The sequence below is a fragment of the Phaethon aethereus genome, assembly GCF_964289735.1.
Source record: "Phaethon aethereus genome assembly, chromosome: Z".
NCBI classification, from domain to species: domain Eukaryota; kingdom Metazoa; phylum Chordata; class Aves; order Phaethontiformes; family Phaethontidae; genus Phaethon; species Phaethon aethereus.
In genome coordinates, this window is record NC_138577.1 from 20,032,699 (window position 1) to 20,048,483 (window position 15,785).

Genomic DNA, 15,785 nt, shown 5'->3' on the forward strand with positions numbered 1-15,785 from the left:
AGTGCAAAGTGTATGGCAACCTGAGTATTCCACCAGAAATCCGATATAAAATCAAAATAACACAACAGGGAATGGAAAGCCTATCAAACCAAACCCTGTTTTCCTCCCATGTAGTGACTCTGTGAGTCACTTGTTTTCCAGAAAATATCTGGAAAACGGGGAGATAAGAAACGAAGTGCAATCTAAAATACTCTGACAACTGGCCACATCATGAAGAAATATTTTTATCTCCTCATCTCACAAATAAGAAAATTTCAAACTCTGTCTCTGAATGAGGCTCCCTCCAGGAAATGCAACTCACCTCTGAAAATTGTTGGTTTTAACCTCATCCCTGCTGTCAAAAGGGAATTTTTTTACTGTATTAAGGCCCAGTCCAATTCCCGATGATAGTGGGATTTCTTTTCCCATTTTGACTGCAGAATGTACAGGAGAAAGCCCTCTGGCCCTTCTGAAATACCTTACAGAAGATAAAAAATATATGGTATCTGTATCTAGCTGAATTTTCCTCTTTAACCTTTATAATATTATGAAAACATTTAGAAAAACATGTCTGTATTTATCTCTAAATACAAAGATTTCATTATATATCTGGAAAATAATTAATTTGTGGCCTAAATGAGTTGTTTTTTTTTTTTCTGTGTAGAGAAGTCAATTGTCAAGATAAATACTAAGAAAACAGTAGAAAAATATGTTAATCCTGAACTTATTCATCTGTACAAGATATTTAAATGTAAATTTAATATGGATATTGCTAGATTCTGAACAGGAGCCAAACTAATTCTGTGAAAGTGCTCTGTCTACATATTAACTACTGTAAACATGCAGAGATTCAATCCTATTTTCCTTACTCTTAAACATCTGATAGTATTCTGCTCCTTTTTTCATAGTTTTTTTCAAAAGCATTAAACAGAGCAAAACTGAGCATTCAGCGTTTTGAGCAATTGTTCTATTTAGACAAATATCAAAGCTGTTTATGTGAGGGTATTTTAGAGATTTAAGTTTTCCATCATTTGTCAGCCTCTTATCTGATTATGAATTTTCAGCGTAGGAAGTAACCCATAGTCAAATCAACCATTTGTTTAATATTTCAGGGTTTCTTTTAAGTGTAACAGCATATATGACTGATTTAATTAGTCCCGAATACCTTTTTTAGTCTAGGTAAAAGAAGCAAGAAGGAATTTGCTTTTTTCTCCATATGGCCTGGAAAGAGTTATAATACAATAAGTTTTGTATTACATCAAACTTTCTATACCATGAAATACAGGAGTTATAGCACCATTAGAGCAATCTCCAAATTATGTTAATGTTGCATCAGAATTTTTGTCATTCTCCTTGACCTGTCACAAGGGAGCAAACAAAGAACACAAGCCTCGAACTCTGTCAGTATTTATTTGGTCGGCACCTGTCATGCTGCTTGCTTGAGGTTCATGTCTAGTAAAAAAAAATCAAAATAAATTTCTTGGTTTTGGATAGAAGAATCATGCTTTTAATATCAGAAAAAAATGAAAAGCAAATCAAAAGTGAAAGGTGTATGTAAATTGTAAAAAAAAAAGGATGATTGATGAGTTTATGGCAGGCAGTTCCATTGAGCAAGGAAAGTAATGCTAATGTCTCTAGAAGGTGGGAGGAAGTTGACAACACCAGACGGAGGGCTGGTAACTACTCAGAATTAGATTTCTCTTTTTAATCCACTTGCTTGGGCAGGTTTCTCATGAAAACCATGACCCCACACATGCCATTGCACACGACAATGTATCAAACATGGGAAATCCCACAGGATAGCTGACTTCAGTCAAGGAGATTTTTCATTGTGTCTGGAAAAGTCCCTGATACTTCTCCTCATCGTCTTTGCCTTCTCTGTCCCAGTGAACGGAGTTTGTATAACACGTGACGTGATGTGGCAAATTCCTTAAGAAAGCAGAGATCCCCCTGTCATCATCATCATCTTGAGTCCTTGGTGCTCCTCCTCAAAGGCGAAAACTGCTTCAAAGAGGGAGGTGTATCCACAGCAATGTCCTAGTCATAATGAAGGCTCAGAAAATTAAAAGCACTCCACTGGGCATCCCCTGGTCACTTCATATACCGCAGGGAGAACTGGTCAGGGCTGTGTTGTAGCAACCTGAGTTTTTGTTGCAAATTGTGTATGCAAAGTAGAAAAAATTGATGCTTTAGCACATTTCACATTGAAAATAAGCCCTTCTCATCTTTCAGTGTGCCTGATGCCTACAGACCACCAAGAAACAGATGTATTATCTCTGTCTCCTTTGAGGTAGCCCAGTCCCATAAGTATTTGTTATGCTGTATGCAAGCATTTTTCTTCTTATATAATTTTCAGTTTGCTGTCATAATAGCTAGTTAGTATGAGGTTCACAAGTCCTCTGTTAATGTTGAAAGACACAGCAAATACTTTTAAATAGCAAAATTATTGGAGTGAATGCAGAAAAACAAATGACATCAAAGTAGTGAAGAGCATTGAGTTCATTCAATTAAACATATGGACCAACATGGGGTCACTGGAATGCAATGGTCACATTAAATGCTAGTCCCAAATTAATTGTATGCACTGTCTGTGCATTTTATTCTTTTCTTAGAAATGTTGCACATAAATTTAATACACAACATACAAGTATGTTGTAATTAAAACCAGCAGAACCAGGAACAATCGTGATTGTTAATTATTTAATAAAACTGTAAACATAACATGAATTGTTTTCGACATTATTTTATAAATCTAAGAGAAGTTCTGCAGTGACATTTTCATCAAGCTATTATATTCATGAGTTATGCCTTCTTTATAGGAACCTACACTCTTGCTCTGTGGTGTTATTTTTGCAGAGCTGTTTCCCATGACTCTTTAAGGAACCCATACATAAAATAACAAGTTCATGCTGTTTCTTTGGTTGCTACTTCAAGTTTATGACAAACAAATCTGGCATGCATCATAAACCTGACTTTGGTCTTAGTTTGGAAATTGTCAACTAAAAAGAATTATATTTATTATATATGGTTATATATAATTATGATAACTACTATAGAAAATAAATGTAACCCATTAAACATCAGACAAGATCATGTTTCCATTATAGCTTAGTATACAATATATATTATATATATTATTATACTTGTATATATTATATATGTAATATATATATAATACAAAACCATATACAATAGTTTTGACAAATTGTAGGTACTTACCTTTGAAATGAAATTTCATATGACAAATGTTGCATAATTTCCCAATTTTTAAAACATTTTTCCTGTCTTTTTCCACAAGCATATACATGGTAGTATTTCAGTGCATGAGACCATTCTTCATCAAATTGCTGGCTACAAAATTTGAAGAGATCTACCATCATAATCTCATAAAGCTCACAGAGAGCTCCAGAAAAAATTGTAGGTATGTCACACAAAATTCGTTCCATCTAGATTCACATTAATGTATCCTAACATGGATAGCTGTGTATGGACTGAAGATTTCACCTGGAGTGGTTGCCTTTGTATTATTGAGTGTCCTCAAGATTATCTCAGTGTGAGCGCTTCTCTCTAGACAGATAGTGTTCAAAACCTCTAGATACTGCAAGGTAAGGCCTTCTTTCACTCTTTCACCTCTCAATTACAGTTAAATATTCTTCATAGAATCATGGAATCACAAAATCTTTGGGTTGTAAAAGACCTTTAAAAGGCATCTAGTCCAACACCTCTGCAATAAGCAGGGATATCTTCAACTAGACCAGCTTGCTCAAAGCCCCGTCCAACCTGACCTGGAATGGTTCCAGGGACTGTGCATCTACCACCTCTCTGGGCAACCTGTGCCAGTGTTTCACCACCCTCATTGTGAAAAACATCTGGTGGCATTCATTGGGTTAACCCTCAAGAGCTTTCTGTAAAAGTCAACTGGTGATTGACATGAAAGCTGGTGTGTCTTTCACCAATAGGTTTCAGATTATCACCTAAAATAAATATCTAGTTATCACACAGGTTTTCAAAAAATATTATAAGCATTTGTGGGCATAGAAATACTTGTTTTTACTCTGCTTGAAAATGCAACATCATGTAAAAGTAAAAAAACCAAACCAACTCAATGTGTCTTGAAACAGTCATGCCATTAATACCCTACATTCCAAGTTCCTGACAATAACTTTTCTGTTCTCAGCAACTCCAGTTCACGTCCTGGTTTCTATAACCTGGGTGTGTGAATCAGAATATACACTGTAAACTGAATTTATTGAAAGGCAGCATTAAAAAGAATTTTCCTAACCTAAAATTCAGGCAGGACTATGCTGGCTGTGGCTTAATTTAACTGAGTATTACTAAATTGAAAGCAATTTTTAACAAACTCATCTCCATGCTGTCTCTGGTAGATGTTTGTCTCAGCAAGCAGCTCTTACTTCCCCCTCCTCAGTCTGGAAATGGAAGTCCCAGCTCAAAGTGGAAGTTTCAAATCCCTCTTGGCTGTCTACACAAACTAATTTAGAAGACTTTCCCTGGAGTATGAGCGATATTGTCCTTCTCTTTGAACAATGAAAAACACTTACTGACTTTAATAAATGCAGATATATTTTTAATTGCAGATACTGAAACTTTAACACTTACAACCTTCAAAATATAACAACTCCTCTTTGCTTTTACCAAAACATTAAAAAGGAGAATGTATTAAATTATGATTACAGGATAATAGACAGGCAAAGGTCCTGAAGACCTATGATGTTTTCAGGGTTCACTGGATTGTGAACAAACCTTGTTTCCAGAGTCAAAGAATCTCAGCTGACTTCTGTGCAGGCCATCACAGCTGGAGCAGCCAGGACAAGACTGGCCATGTTCATACCACGTATTGTGATGACTGAATGATGTCTGGCTTGATGCCTATCCCCCTACTCTTCACAGCTATCCATTTACACACCATGCAATCCAGTTTAGCAACTTTGCATCTTGTACTCAAGAGACCTTTATATAACCTAAGGTCCATTTCAGACCAGTGCCATCTTTCAATGATGAGATCCCATCTGTGTAGTCAGATTTCATCAGCTCAAGAACCGTTGCTAATCAGCCTTCAAAGTCACAGTGCAGATGTCTGCTCCTGACTTGTACTAACAATACTGATACAGGGACCCAACTGCAACCACAACTCATGGCAATTTATCCCTCACTAAGAAAATATTTTGGGCTTGGGAAACCAGTGTCATGAAGGGGTCACTTAGATGACCAGTAATGAGTCCACAACTTTGTATTAGGGACGAATATTCCAAAGCCTTCAATGATAACCTGTTTTAGTATCAATTAAAAAGTAATTTTCTTCTGCAGCTTTGTGACTTCAATTAATATCAACCTAGCCCATGTAGATCTGGAGCTCCCACTTCCATTCGTAGAAGTTAACTTTCCTCACAATCTTGCTCCAGGAGGATCCAAAATGTTGTTTCTCTTAGTCCCACATGATCCAGCTGCTTGCAAAAACACTGTCTGTCTTTCTCCTGCAGTTGTGTCCGTTCCATATGTTCCTCAGTCCTTACCAATTCATTTCCCATTGTGCTGAAAGTGTGGGGTTGTCTTTTGTATATGTATATATATATGTATACATGTCTATATATATGTAGTTGCTTTTTGTTGTTCATCCATGTGGTTTGTTTTGGGAGAGCTTCTTTACAGCTTTAGAAGTTTCAGTGTCTTAGAACAATACTGACAGTATCTAGAGTGTGCCTTGGAGTACATGAGACAGAGCACATAGGTTGGCAGCTATTGTGTAAAAAATGTGTAGAGCTACAAACTTAAAGAATATGTGTGGGTCATAGACTATAGAAAACGTATCCTATCAAATACACCCTATATTCCTCTTGCATGTCAGTCTGTCTTACCCCACACCTGCTACTCTGAAAAGGGAACTGATGCATTTGAACAACTGGTAAGGAAACCAAGGCTGTGAAAGAGGAGAGCCAAACCAACAGAGTAGATACACTGGATGCATATGGTTTTTTATTGCACAAATGTTTTCACTTGCACATACTTTTTTCAGCACCAGGCAATCCTGGAATTGTGACCAAAGTGTATTCTCCTAACAAATATGCCTGAGTTTGCAGGCAGCCTTGGGCAAGAGGATGAGCAGCAGCTATGAGTAATAGAGTTTCTTGACAACATATTCCTCACTAGGCCAGCTCACAGTAATGCTGTTTCTTTTCTGCTGTTATTCAAGGCTCTATCCAGCCTAAAGGATATGAAAAGGCATGCTGGATAACCAAAATACTTACATCCATTATAGGTTGCAGGCTCAGTTGCCTGCCTCTGGAGTGTTTGATTCCCCCCTCCAATGCAATAAGTTTTTTGTTTCCCTGTTTTCAAATTGCTAAAGTGGGCACATTGGGAACATCAAATAGTTGAATTGCATCATATTTGCACACACAAATACTCTCATCTGGAAATATTTGAGCCAGTTCATCTTTTGTACTCATACATGACACTACATTGAATGCATAATTTAGTACTTATTTTCAGAACAAATAGCCTGGAAAAATTGCATGCACAATTGATAGTAATTTGAGTGTGCAACCTGAGGTTGGAGCTTATTAACATATTCATCCTGCCTAAGCTCTGTGTGCAAATTCAAACCATGCTGTCTTTTAACAAAGATTGTACCAGGCAGCAGAAGTAGCATGAACATCAGATCGGTGCATCATACAACTCAGAATGAAATGCAGGGAGAGATCATGGTGAAATGCAAAGACAATTCAAATTAAATTCACTATACAATGGAGTCAAATGTTTTTGGAAATATTTTACAGAAAATTGATTTTATTATCATGATAAGTAGCAAATTATTTCATAATACTCTAAAACTTTTAATGGTTTTGTCTGAAGAGTTCACACCAAAAACAACCTAGCCATAGTAATAAAAGTTTAAGTTATACAATGAACTACTGTAGTTTTAAATTTTATTTAAACATTAAATTAAGTTGTCAATTAGAGAACCACAGTACCTTCAGGCTGTCAGTCTCCTATGTTTATGGTTAAGCAAAATTTTACATTCACCGTGCACACAGTTCGTGCAGCAAATCTGGGCACATTTTAATACCAAACTTGGAATTCATCAAAATATACATCTAGATCTGCTTCAGGACTGTTGGTAAATGAAGAGCCAAATCATTGTCCAGAAAAAAAAAATCATAATTGCTTTTTCCCCCTAGAAGAAATCAGGACATACAGAAATATAAATATGGAGATATAAAGTAGACATATAAGAACAGCACAAGACATGAGGTCTCTCATACAGAACCAGATTCCTTAGGCAGCCACCTGTCTTGTGCAAGGTCAATGGCATCATACAATTTTCTTAATTACTATCTATGAAATAAAGAGAGGATAGCAACAGAACATACATATGCAAAAGAGTACAGTAACATTTATGAAATGTTCTTTGCATGCTGACACAAGTACAAACACAAAACCTTAAAATCTTAAACAAATACTGACAAATCAAAGAAACTGCTAAAAGTACAAATTCACTATGAACCAAGGTTACGTATTTAATAGTACAGAGTTACAGAGTATGTCTTTCAGCATTGATGCATTACATAACAGGATTTGACAAGGTTACAATCTGTGTTACTAATGGAAATTCTTTTCAAGAATTAACCTTTAGGCTATAAAGAATGACAGATATTCAAATAACCTCAAATGACTATCTGAATTGAAAATTTCTCTTCATTTTTGCTCCCCAACAGAACTTTCATCCTGCACTGCAGTGTGTCATACACACAATTGAATTCTTAACATCTGCCATTCAAGGGAGCTGCAGAGGACCATTTGAAAGTAATATTTTGCTCTGTGTGACATCTCATTTTTTTATCCTCAGAAATCATAATTTTTTTACACACCTAGTAGTCTTCCTAACAGGAAACCAGCTCTGCCTGTCATTTTGATTGGGGAGGAACCTTGTTTTCCAGGTCACTGGTTTGAATTCTGGAGACAAGATATTCATGAGGGACCTGTGTGGGGAATTTACATCTCAGTGCAGAGTTTTCCTCTCCATTTGTCAGCATGCCAGGTCAGTGAGCTGCTCTCTTGTCAGAGGGAAGATAATGGCTACTGCATTGCCTCCCACTTATTACACACTCAGTGCATCTGACCTTCATGTGAGACCCCCAAAGCATTCTGATTTTTGTCTTTCCTCATACACTAACTCAAGCCCCTTTTCCCACGAACCTACAATCTAAGACTTTGGGTAACACTTTCTTTTCTGCCTGTACCAACCCTATTTTAACATACAAATCCTTTTGTTACACATTCCTTTATTTCACAAAACAATAGGATCCTTCCATTTATTGTTATTTCAGTGGAGAGATACAGTCTTACTAGTCAAAACCATAATTATTTATTAACACTAGCAGCCTCCTTTAAGTATTATTATATTATTAGAATAATTATTTGTACCACCATCCATTTTTCTCAACTCTTCTACAGTTTACAAAAAGATAATAGTACATGCTTTTATTCTGAGCTCCTGAATTTAGGAAAAAACCTATATACTAATTAGTATAAATTTGTCACCCTCTTATAATCTGTTATGCTATCATACACTAAGTGCTTCTCATGTTAAATACACAGCAAAGTCAACATGTACAGATGTGCATACTGACTTTTGATTTTATGAAGTCCTGATCTAAAACATATTAAAGTCAACAACCACAAGAATTCCATTTTATATCATTTGGGTTTGGATTGGACACTTACATCACAGATATTAGCAAGGTATTATGTGAACTGCCAAGTTAACTGCACAGTAACAATGAAGACCATATGACCAATGCCATGACAATGTCATTTTGTGGTGTCACAAATGTACATTTCAGATTCAATTATTTCTACCACATGTAAGATATATTATGAAGAGAAACTGGTTTGTGTATGTGCGTAAATGACGTAGTGTTGGGGTGGTTTTGGAGTAAAATTAAATAAGTCTTCCGAAGTTGGAAGACTTGAAGGATTTTTATTACAAAAGACTAATCAAAATTTTATTTAAAAATTCAGTTGTGATTGTTTCTTTTTTCTAGTCAATACTGCCTCCCACTACAGCTTAAATTAGTGTCATTCACTGGAAAATGTTAATGGTAAGCAATCCAGTTCATGCCACTGCTCTGCTGTAATACCCAGTCAACAGCTCAACACATTCATAGCACGAATGACTATCCTCTCCAATTAGTCTCTCTTCAATGTAAAGAGTTCCATGTATTGGAGGGAAAAGTTATTCAAAAAGATGTATGAGTGGTAACAGGTGAGTAAATGAAGGTGAATAATAAGTGTGGGTATAGTTGACTCATACACAACACTTTTCCATTAATTTTTAGATTTTCTTTTATAATTAAAACATTCCGAGACCTAAGCCCCAATTTCAAGTAAATAAATGAATAAATAAATACATAAACCAAATTATTCCTGTTAATAACATTTTATAACTCCTCTATTCATTTGAAAGGTTCAGCTATATATTGGGAAGTTATAAAAGTCTTCTAATATATGCCACCCTGAATGTAACCTAAGTCAGAAAACTGACCCAGGCAGGACAATTCGTCTGTCCTGCTGTGAGGATGCCTCAGTATAAAATAGGCCTTTGGTGAACACTACCCCTTTTGTACAAAAGCTTTTCAGAAAATAACCACAAATAGCTACAGTCTAAAAAGCAAGAACATACATATAGTTCGTGTTCAAAATCCTGCAACCTACTTTCCGATCTGATTTATGTCATCTACAATCTTGGAGAAGAGTGGAGTGGAGTGGAGTGGAGTGGAGTGGAGTGGAGTGGAGTGGAGTGGAGTGGAGTGGAGTGGAGATGAGTTGAGTTGAATTGAGTTGAGTTGAGTTGAGTTGAGTTGAGTTGAAAGACCTAAAAATCTTGAATAACACTGGGGTTTGGGAAACTTTGGGGAAGATAGAAAGAAAAAATCTAGCATACAATCCCATCTCTGGTTCATAGCTGAGTTCCAAAATCTAAAAATACACCACTGTGGGTGAAAAAATATCCTACTAATAGCCAAACTGGTTTGTATTTCTTACACTTATTGTAAAATGTTCAATGTTGCAGAAATACTATTGAATTTGAATAGGGTTTTTAACTTAGTAAGTGAAAAGAGTCTGAAAAGTGCATGGTATTTACATTTTCAGAGAATGCGTGAGTATCTAATATAAAAGACAAAATGCCACTGAAGAGAAAAACAGAAGTATCTGAAAAAAATTAACAAACACAATAATAAGACTTCAACAAGAAATACAGTATCCTCGTAAATCAGGATAACAATAAGGTAACTGTGTGCATTTGAGAATATCAGTTCACAGTTTTATTTTCTTGCAATTATTTGAAAATAATCTGGATAACTTTACAATCAAGATATTTCCTCTTGGCTCCCTGGTATACACCAGGCTGCCTGAGGAGATGATCGACATCCTAAGGTGTCCACAGCATAATCAGTCTGAAGAGCCTCCAGTATTAAAATTCTAACTAATGATAATCAAAAAGAAACAAAAACAATAACAAGGTTGTGTAAAAAAGCCAGTAGATAGAAGGCAACATCTGATTTAATGAAGCAGGTAGATGATTTGTCTATATGCTGCTAATATGTATCCCCAATATATGTGTTTTTTACGTAAGACAAAGAGACTCCCCAGGTATCTCCTAGTGCAGAATTGACTGAACTGTACCCAGAAAAGACACTAGCAATTATGCAGTAAAAACCCTTTATGTGGATATAGAAGTGATCACATAGGACAGCATTTTGTATATCATTAAGATAGTTAGATGTTTTGTATGTAGTTTATTGTAACCAGTAGAGATGAATCATGCACATGCTGGACTAGTCACACAGGACCACAGGTCAAAGAGGTTTTAAGAACTGTTCAGAATACAGTTTGGGGAACATCACCTGACCCAGGTGAAGAACCTTGCTATGCAGACTCCTATTGCCATCTGGTCCACCACCAACTACCCTGTTTGACAGATTTCATTCCCCATGCAAGCATTATCCTATGCCAACATCACAATATTTTTCAACAGGCACTGTCCGAATCTCTGTGCAACAGCAGATATCATGAAATACTGGCAATAGTCCTGCTTCAAATTGAATTATTTTTATGATAATTTAGATGAAGAAGCATCAGCTAGGTGGTAAGAGAGGAAGTTGCAGGAGATTTCTGTTGAGATGCATTGCAAGTGCTCTGTTTCAGTAAAATATCATCCTGATGTCAGGGAATGAGCAGTTAGGCAAGAGAGGTTCTTTTCTTCTGACAGAAGGATGTCAGGTAGTATACCTTCACTCCATTATTGCTGGAGTGAGTAAACATGTCAACTTATGGCATCTTGTAAGGAAAGAGATTTTGACCAATGGACTAGTTTTCCCAGACTCTCAATGCCACTCCTTAAAACAGATTTGCAAACCCTCAGACCAACCTCGAAGTGCATCACTGGTACGGTACACCTTTTCTGAAAGTGTTTTTTACAGTAAAGGTTTTACAGTAAAGGACCAAAGGGGTTTGGAATGAGATTATCCTCTTAGAAGTGATAACAGAAAGTATACTCCCTTGAGCTCTGGCTAGACCATAATATGTCTAATGAATTTCAGGATGTATGTTAAACCAATATAATTGCAGGGGAATAGAATGTGTATATTTTCTTTCTTACTGTTTATCTGAAATTTTCAGGAGTTTTAAAAAAGCACTGAATTCATACAGGGCTCTGTTATGCCCCAGACACAGATACATACACCTTATAAAAGCCTTTGCTGTGCAGTAAACTTACTGAATAAGACATCAGAGAGTGGTCTAAACACATACATAGAAGCTACAACATTTCTAGTTCTGCCTAACTTAAGAGGAAGACACCAATACCATTGTCACCTGGGAAAAAAAAGTGCTTCTGGAAAGTAAATTGGATGAGCTTCTGGGGACTTAACTGCAGCTGGGCTTTATTTAGCTGTGTTTCTTAGTATGATCTCCAAAGCACAATTATGTCACAAACTATGGAGTTTTTTTCCTAATACCAAGATAAAACTTCTTTCAAAAAGAGTTCTAGTTCCTTTGTCTTTGGATGTCCTGAAGAAAGATAGGAATTGTTACCACCATGTTCCTGAAATAATAAAAAGTACCACAAAACCGGACCAAAAAAATGCTTCAAAAATGCATTTAAACAGCCACTGCAGCACAAATTAGGCAAAATGATAAATTCTGTGCATTGTCAAAGGGTGTCCAATATTCGACGTCTTTACTGTCTGGGGCTTGGAATCTTTCTGCAAATACACCACAATCCATGTTAACTGCAAATCCCTGATCAAAAAGAGTTTTAATTCCCCATCAGATTTTTCACAAGGAGGGGAAAATTTTAGAGTTATTTCAATCTTTCCAAAAGAAAAGGGTATTGTCTAACAACTTAATACCTTAAGTGTTACCTAATCTCTCATGGTTATTAGGTGGGAAACCACGAGGAACCTTCACCAAATACAATAGGCTTTCTCAGTAATAGATTTTTGCTTTACTGATTCTACTGAATCATTCAATATGACAAACGAACGACATGCAAAGCAACATAGACAATAAGGCAAATTCATGCACTAATATAATATACAGGAATAATGTGCAGATGTTATGTAGAAATAAAATAAAACAAATGTGGAAGAAGAAAAGTAAACATATTAATCAGGAGTGAAAAACTATTTTGGAGAACAAACAGTAGAAAAACTACCTGTGAGTACAGAAATATCATAGTAAATACTGTGCTACTGAAAGAGTTGGGACTCAATATGTGTAAATGCCAATCTTTTTCTGACCAAAGAAAGTGTCTGCTTTGCACTGAACACCAGTAGCTTGCTTTCCTGTGAAATACTCTCTTTTCCTCAGCAGAACGCCATGACAGGAGCACTATCCCAGTAAGTGGCATCCAGAGTGAGCCCTCGCTGATGCTCTGTGGACGTCTGTGTTTGTGCTACGTTACCCTTTTTCAAGAGACTATAAGCACCCCATACCACCTCTAGTTCAGTACAGAGTGTGCAAGGCTCCAGGAGAGCCTTTAGTTATCTTCCTCATTCAAACCTTGCTGCAGTCAATAGAGACTTTTTGTTGTTTCTTTGGTTGTTTTTAAATACAAGCCTTGATTTAAGTTAATCTCTTGCTTTGCTTTGGTTCATCCACATTGGGGACAGAGGCTACAGTAAAACATTTTGATGAAATGAATATATGTCTGTACAAGGTACAAAAGCACAAACAGTGGTACCAATATTCCTTTTATTAACTAATGCATCCAAGTTCAATTGTGAGATTCGCCTCACATTTATTGTGTACTCCACAATTCAGTGGTTATGAGTTTTTCAAATAGTCTGAAAAACAGAACTTAATTTTTCTAAAAACAGGAAGCTACATTTGAGGTCAAAAAGCCATATCCCACTTTTCTGCATAACATCTAGTCTATACTTAACTTAGATAAACAACACTGAGAATTCTATCAGAACATTTATTCTGGAAAAAAAGAGATTGAAAATCCTCCTAACCTGTGACAGATCTGGTCACAGAGAAAGGATCTACTCAGATTCATCTGTGATTCCTGTAAAAGGAAATGTTTTCTTTCACGCTTTCAGAGTTTAAAAGGTCTATGCATCTCCAGCTAAGAGTTGCCAACCAGTGGTTTCTGTGATATAATAACATGAAATAAAAGCTGATGGTAAATACACAGCACATAAAAAATAAAATGCTCATCATTTGCTTTGTGCAAGAAAATTTCTGTGGCAAACGCAGCTGTCCTCAGAAGAGCTTCAGAGCTTGACTTGACATTACAGAAGGAAACATTTGTTCCTATAAGGGATATATATACTGGAGAATAAAAATCACTTGTCAGTTAGAACACAAAAAGCAGAAAGATTAGTCAAAACCATTGATAAATGTATTGAGGAATGAAACAGAGGAAGTCTACACAATACACATAAGCATACATTATTAATAACAAAGAAATTATTCCACTTTGGAGTAATATGAGAAGAAATGGACTGAAATAGACTGAGCTAATACCATGCATACGATAATAATTTTTTTGAGAAATTATTTCTATTTCATCATGTCATATGGTGATTATAAAGTGCTATATTGCAAAACTAAAAAAAAGTGTGTTTGTTTCTGGTTTTTATGGAATCAACTCTTATTTTAAGTGATTGCCATGAAAAAAGGAATGCTATCGTAAAGACAAGTTTTATTTCTTTTCTGTGTCCCAGAAGCAAAACAAGTTCTCCGTACCATTCTCAAGTGGCTTTTAGACCTCTGCAGACAACTAAACATATTAATGATTTGCTATTTGTATTATCCTACTGAAGGACCAACATGATAAATAGAAGATGAAATGCAAAAATCTGCTCTGGCAAAACCTTAAGTCTCCCATGCATCTTACAGCTCTATGCATTAATGCATTTTTAATACACCTCTTTCCTTTTGTGATTAGATTTGTCAGAACTGGAGCTCCAAGATCACTAACAACTCAGTGGGCCAGCGTCATTTTTTCAGAACAAAGCCTCCATGTATGCACATGGAAAAGATGTTAGCAAAAGAAAAGCCATTAGATTATTGTGATATATATGTTCTGGTTTTGTACTGTTGTGATCCTCTAAAGCACTACAGTTCACTAACTCCTTACGTATATACAAAAAAAAAAAGGTAGCTGTTTTTTAGCTTCCTAACCACGCTAAACTAAATGAAGAATAGCAGTGAATTTGTCAGCTATTCTAGCATTCAGCAGTGTTCATGCTGTAATGGGAGCCTTTATGTCATTTGCGCAAGACCACAAGTGAGGATTTGCTATCCAGAGCTCCTATTCCTGGGTGACAATCACTGAGTGTCTGTCCAAACTGGCAACTTGTAGCTATGACAACTGACCTTCAAGATAATTTTTTTCTTTTCCCATTATTAACCATTTAAGTGTTATTTACTGTGCCAATAGGGCATCTTCACAGTTTCTTAGCCCATAGCTTGCTGCCCTTAAAGTGAAAAAGTTTCATTGCCACATCAAAGAAATCTCTTTGAAGGCACGGAAAAGAGCAATGGTGTTCCCCTTATCTCTGTACTTTCTGCACGGGGGTGACTTGCACATAAGGAATTGCTTCTTCACAAAAGCTAAGGGTAACAGCCTATGACATTTGTTCCTAAAAGAAGAATTGGTGCTGAAGCACCCAAAGAATCATTTTTAGGAGGTAAATCTGTGATTTAGGGATTTGATTTTTCCCTGTCAATTTACTGTTATTCCCTGCAGCAGAAAGAAAAAGGAGTTGTTTTCTAATAAACTGTACACTTCTCAGACACTTACACAGAAGGGAGACTCACAGAAAGTGCATGATTCTTTTTGCATCTCTGGATTTGCTAGCAGGAGGCATATAAATCGGTATAATTATTTAGTATTATAGGAAGAGTCTGACTCATATTCCTGCTGTATTGGTCAGGAAGGCAGTGGGGAAGCAGCAGAAAAGGTAATGTTGGTTTTCAGAAAACCCAAGAATATTCACCATTCTAAGGAGAGTCAGTAAAAAAATCACAAGATAAAATTCATTAACTGGTCTCCTAATTGCAAAAAAAACCCCTACAACTTGACTTACAAAACATCAATGCCTTGTTATCTGTCCTGAAGAAAAGATCTGTAACATTCTCATTTTTCTCAAAGCCAAATATACCAAAAAGCAGGGTGAAAATACCTTCAGGTGAGCTTGGGTTATTTAACTTCAACTTCTAAAACTGGAATCCAAATAATTATTCATATTTTTATGAATTTCAGTGAGACATCA